This window comes from Pteropus vampyrus, unplaced genomic scaffold, assembly GCF_000151845.1.
Source record: "Pteropus vampyrus isolate Shadow unplaced genomic scaffold, Pvam_2.0 Scaffold590, whole genome shotgun sequence".
Classification (NCBI taxonomy): domain Eukaryota; kingdom Metazoa; phylum Chordata; class Mammalia; order Chiroptera; family Pteropodidae; genus Pteropus; species Pteropus vampyrus.
Genome location: NW_011889371.1, coordinates 495,326 through 501,325, shown reverse-complemented (window position 1 = coordinate 501,325; position 6,000 = coordinate 495,326). Strand labels below are relative to the sequence as shown.

Here is a 6,000-nt window from a genome sequence, read left to right as displayed (position 1 = left end):
ATCATAGGGATGTAAAGTACAGCACAGAGAAAATAGTCAATATTGTTAATTATGTATGGTGTTAGATGGGTAAGGTATGTGAGTATCTAAGCACTATATTTTACACCTGAAAATATATATGTAAATTGTAATTTAAAAAATTATAAAAAATAGCACACTGAAAAAAGATATCTGCAAAAGATTAAATATAATGAAATATATAATATTTTTGGAAATTCCAGAAGACCCACCACAGAGAGCGACTGTTAAAAAATGATGTTCAAAATATTCCACTGTTAAATTAATTATCCTCCTGTGTACAATGGCTCCTAAAAGGTAAAATATGTTTGAAAGTCAATTTATTGGGTATCAGTAATTAAAGTTTCTCAAAGTATAGTTAATTCGAGAAAAAATATGCTTTGTACCTAAGATACACCTAACTTAATGAAACAGCTTTAAAATTAATTTTCATTTTAAAATATCAACTAGTCCATCAAAAGGAAGGTAAAATAAGTATCTGAAACCATTGCCCATTTTTCTGTCCCTAGGGTAGACGGACTCAATATTCTAGAACAATAAATACCTTTTTAAAGCTTCATTTGCCTGACATAAATATTCTTCCACAAAATATGTAAAACATATTCTGGCAAGTAAAATTCTATAAAACACTCAGCTTTAATATCATATCCCACTGCGGTTTGGCAAGATTTCATGAAAACGAACGACATTCAAGATAATTTTGAAGACAAATTCCCTCTATCAAAATGCCCTACCTCTCATTTTTTCAAATACAAGTTGATATTTGCTGATAGGAGGGTAGAGGTCCATTCAAATGCCCTTATCCTAAGGAAGAGGGGAATTTTTTTTTTTTTTTTTAATTTAAAGTGATAAAACCTGGGTTTGGGAAACCCAAATCTCCTTTAGAGGGACTTGCCTGTTCAGCTCATTTTTGTGTTTTGGTGGTTGAAAAGAAGGAAGTGCTGCATAAAACTGGTCATCAGTAATGAGTCATCTCTAGGTTTTATCTCCTTCTTAGCAACGGTGCCAATGTGAGCTCACGTATTTTAGAGACTGGAAGGGAAGCTCTGCCAGCTAAAAGTGCTGATAGTTTAGAAAAATTAGGTGGAGTTGTAGAAACAAGTCAAATGCTAGAAGGTCGCAGTAACTTCCAGCTTTCCTTGCCTGTACCTGGAAGAAAGCAGCTTTTATATTTCCTAAGAAATTTTCATGGTGAGAAATGAAGGTCCACTTAGGGCGCTGGGGGGGAATTGAGCCTTATGACTGAAAAGGCCCACCGCCCTCTCCCTGTGGCTTGGCACGAAATAGAAACTATTGTTAAGAATTTAAAGATGTGCTTTCTTCACTGGGCCTTTATTAATGACGAGATTCAATGTACATACCAGAAAAAAAACAAAAGAATAAAAAAATTTAAAAAAGTAAAAACCTCTTCTAAATTATTATTTGATATTAACCACCTCACGTCAAATTGTATAAGACATAGAAAAAGGACCCTGGGGTTTTTTGCTTATTTATACATGTAACACCCAGGAATGGCTTTGTTCTACTTTCCCAGGATTCCAACATCCACTGGCAGGGAAAAAAAAATTCTTAAATACAAAGACAGTGGCAGTAAGTCTACAATCGAACCTTAGGTTTAGCCCTCTTTAATACTCGTCATTTTTTTTTTTTTTTTTTTTTTTTTTTATAGAAGCTCTGGCTAATATATGGCTGTGTTTTGGATACCCTCTGAGGTAACAGTGTAATATTAGTACCCTTTAGGATAAAAACTACTGAAATCTGACAATTGAGTCAACATGTGATTTTTTTTTTTTTGCTCCCTGGTAAAAAATTTAAAAATTAACTGGTGTGGTGATTTTTAAATTGGAAAACCTTTATGCATTGCTTTTGTTTATACAGAATTACTAATGGGATGGAAGAAACCTAACTCACACGTCTGAAGTAACCTCACTTCTTTGAGGTCTGGGTTCATAGATCATTATTAGAGGTCCACTCATCAGATAGCCTGTGTTCCTAGGAATGGGCAAATATTACTCCATATTTAAGGATAATTATGCCTAAAAATTCCATCATCCAGTCTAAATGGCAAGAGCTGCCATAATTTTACAGAAAGAGAAGCAAAAATTTACTTTTACCAATAAGGCTACATTCTACTCTTGAAACAATTATATATATTCATAGGTAAGGGGAAATTACAGCTTTCAGCATGTTATATCTATATATACAGATATGCAATGGGAGGATAACTTTTTAAATGTTAAGCAAAATAATTACTTTCTCTATTATAAAGTTGGAGATACTGAGAAACTAGCTAGTGCTCACAAAAAAGCTAAGACACCATGATATAATGTTATTTGCCTACTGCCTTCAACCAAAAGAATAAAAGCCATTTAGAATTCATCCCATGGGTTATCATAAGTCGCAATAATAAATTCTCGGGTCTTTGGTACCTCCCCAAATAGAAGAAGATAAATAAGAACAAAGTAAGTAATTACATTCTTAATGGCTTTCTCTTCAAGGTTAATAAGTGACTTTGTTTATTAGGCAAACCTAAGTTTTTAAATCCAGGATATCCAAGAGAGAGGAAGAGATCTTTGTCTCTGAAACTAATCTTAAGTAGGTCTTGGTAAAAGGAAAATTTCTTGATATTTTGCTCTATCACAATGAAATTGCCGTTAAACATTTCAGTATATAAAATCCACTTATTTTAGTATTTCCATAATCATCTAAATTATAAAAAATTATAAGAAAAGCTTCGCATGATTGGGATTCACAATTTACATTTTAGGTGAGGAGAAGTTAGTTTTTGATAAGGCCATTTGTTTCTTTCTTAGAAATATTCTGCAAAACTCGTCTCATGGTTTAACAATGTATTTCTGGCCAAAGCATTGCAGATTAATCTTTATGTCCTTGGCTCCCAAAAATATAACTCATGACCAAATTAAGCTATTAAAAAATTTAAATTACAACTTAATTTTGAGTTTTATCAATGAAATGTAAACATTTAAGATGATGCCAAGAAATAATTCATTAGTTTCATTAGCTTTATGAAGAAAACATGTAGTGTTAATTTCTTTATATGTGCATTTTTGAAATGAGAAAGCTCTGTGGGTGTTAGCATTTAGATCAACTGTATTTTACTTTAAAGTAAAAAAAAAAACACATAAAAGTACAAATTCTATCGAAATTTCACAAATGCAAAAACAAGAAAATTCAAATACAAAAGCGCAGAGAAACATAGCACTTCAGAGATAATGTATAAGATGACTCAGGGATGACCCTGTGCTCTCACAGGAGTGTTGTAAATTGTATTTCTTTTTCACAATTTACTAAAGGCCACAGGGAAAGAGAGACAGAGGCAGAGAGATGACTCATGGGAAATTTTACCTAAACATGCATTACAAAAGTCCAAGGGACAATAGGCAAATAAACGCCTGAAATAAAAACAAGTCATATCTGGCTTCGATAATTCAAAAGAGACAAACTGATATTTAAACTTCCTGAAAATAAAAGCAAACAAAATTTGTCTGACAAAACAGAAACATACTTCATCTTAAAGAAACTAACCTTTTATACGAGAAAAAATTGTCTTCCTTTAGAAATCTCTACTGTCAGCCAATCCTCTCCATACTAGTTTCTAGGTAACCTCCATCCATAAGCTCTTGATCCCCAGGAAATTTACATGGGGTATAACCACCTCCTAGAAGCTCACCGTTAGAAAATTTTTCTGTGGCCTGACTCCACATCTTGGCTTAGGAAGAGAGACAATCCAGCTCTCCGTAGTATTTCAAATAGGCTAGTCAAAGATTACTGAGTTTCTCTGTATTCAAGTAAACCATCTTTGATTGGGTCAAATCAGAAATAAGTCTGTTCCTGATGAGGGAGGTGGAATGGAGCCCAAGAACAGAGAGATTGTTTCACCATGAGCTTGGAGGATAGGAACGCAGACACTGTAAATTTCATTGCACGTAACATTTTTGTGTCCATATAGATTAAAAGTTGCTTTTGCTTTTATCTTCTATTTATAAAAACAAAGTAAGATCACCAGTGAAACCTAAGCAAGGAAGTAGTTCAAGGAACTAAATAAAAGATTGGTGCTGTCAGATGAGACCTTGAAGGAGCTGTCCTTGAGACATTAAGGACGAAGGAAAAATCGAGAAAAGATAAAAGTCCCACAAGATCCTGGCAAGGTTAACTTTAAATGTGGCTCTGATCCCATGGCAAATGAGGCTGTTTGCACCAACCCTGAGTCATACCTATTTCAAGAATAAAACGAGGCACATTTGCCAAAAAGGAACACCAAGAAAGTTGTTTCAAAGAAGCACGAGGGGAAAGACTGCAATTACTAGTTCTGTTTTTATAAGTAGCATCATTCATGTCCCGTGTGGGCTTGTTATAGGCTCTCCAAAAATACATCCATACAAATTTCCCAAAGCATTTTACTACATAATAAAATGCTATCTGTTCAGGAAATGATCCAATAGTAAACACAATGGACCATATCGATCGTAATGAAAAATAAAGTTCACTAAAATTCACAGAACTGTAATTTTCTTTTACAAGCAAATGATGTTAAATTATGCCCCCAAATCATATTTTCCATAATTAGGATTTGAAATGGTCATCTTGTTACTACTAGTGACCTTGGTTGGTCCTGGATTTTATTCTCACAGCTAGCTGCCTTATCCCTGTTCAATATTACCAAGCGGGAGAAGAATGTTCTCACCCTATCGCTGCCATGGGTGTTCAGTCCTTCTAGCTAGTTCTGACTCTTAGAACAATCTTTGTAGGCAACTTCTGTGAGGGTACATGCTGCCCTGGCCACCACTCAAAGCCCTCATGTGGGAAGCCTGTCTCTCTCCTGCCAACCTGGGGGTGGACATGGTGCAGGTGTTGGGCAGAGATGCTTAGCTTCAGAAATTCTGAGAATTTCCTGCCCAAGGAGCTTCCAGTACTGGCTTACATCCTTCCGTAGGCAGAAACCAAATAAGCTGCAAGATAACACTCTGTGCTATAACCAAACTATAAAAGGCAGATAAGGAATAAAGAGAGCCTAGGTCGATGAAAATGGTGCATCAACTAACTCTAGCTTAAACATTTACAAGTTCACATCACACTGATAAATTTTAATCAACATGCTGGCCTTCCATTTTCATATACCTAAAACAAATGGTACAAACTAGTCCTTGCCAAATAGTGGTAAGGGCCAAGGAAGGTGTCTGAGCCTGCTAGGTGTCCCAAAAGAAGTGCTATGTCATCCCTGGCAGCACACCTTTCTTAAGTGCTCCAACAGACCTGCCCCCATCCCCAGTCCCGTGCCATGTGCCACTTTCCCACTTTATGCTGTATGCTCTTGGCCCAGTAAGTAGCCTTGCTCAATGTACCAAGCTCCTCCTTGCCTCGTTACCTTCAAATAAACCATTTCTTCTTCCTAAAATGCCCTTCCTTCTTTCCACTTTGCTTGGCTATCCACTCTTGTCACCTCTGTTAAAAGTCAACTGTACAGGGATATATTTCTCTGAGCAGACCTTATCCCTTAGTCTTCAAATTAGATCAGAAGCTTTGCTACCTCATACATTTGTCACAAATGTGATTAACAATTATTTGTTAATTATTTTAAATGTAGATCTTCCCCTACAAACTCTGAGAAAGCAGGAAAAGATAATGTCTTTCCATTATCTACCTAGGCCAGTGCCAGGCCTATACCTGGCATTTGACAAATATTTATTAAAATAATAAATATCATCTAATATATCCTAATTGGTAAAATGTCATGTAATTCTTCAACCCTTTGGCACACTTTGGGATACTTACTATGGTCCACATTTTACAGATGAGGAAAGTACGTTTCAGAGAAGAGAAAGTTACTCAAGTTCACACAGCTAGGAGAAAATGGCAGAAACTAGACGATGAACTTTCTGACTCTGGAGCGGAAGCTCTAAGATCAGATTTGTTTATCAAATTTGTGCGTCACCCACAAAGAACAATCTAGCAACTCTGTGT

The 6,000-nt window shown here is 35.5% G+C and overlaps 1 protein-coding gene across 4 annotated transcripts in view; it reads right to left on the bottom strand.

Annotated features, from left to right (window-relative positions):
• The window catches only part of KCNN2 (potassium calcium-activated channel subfamily N member 2), a 143,157-nt gene that overhangs the window by 23,447 nt on the left and 113,710 nt on the right, over positions 1–6,000 (bottom strand). The window lies entirely within an intron of this gene.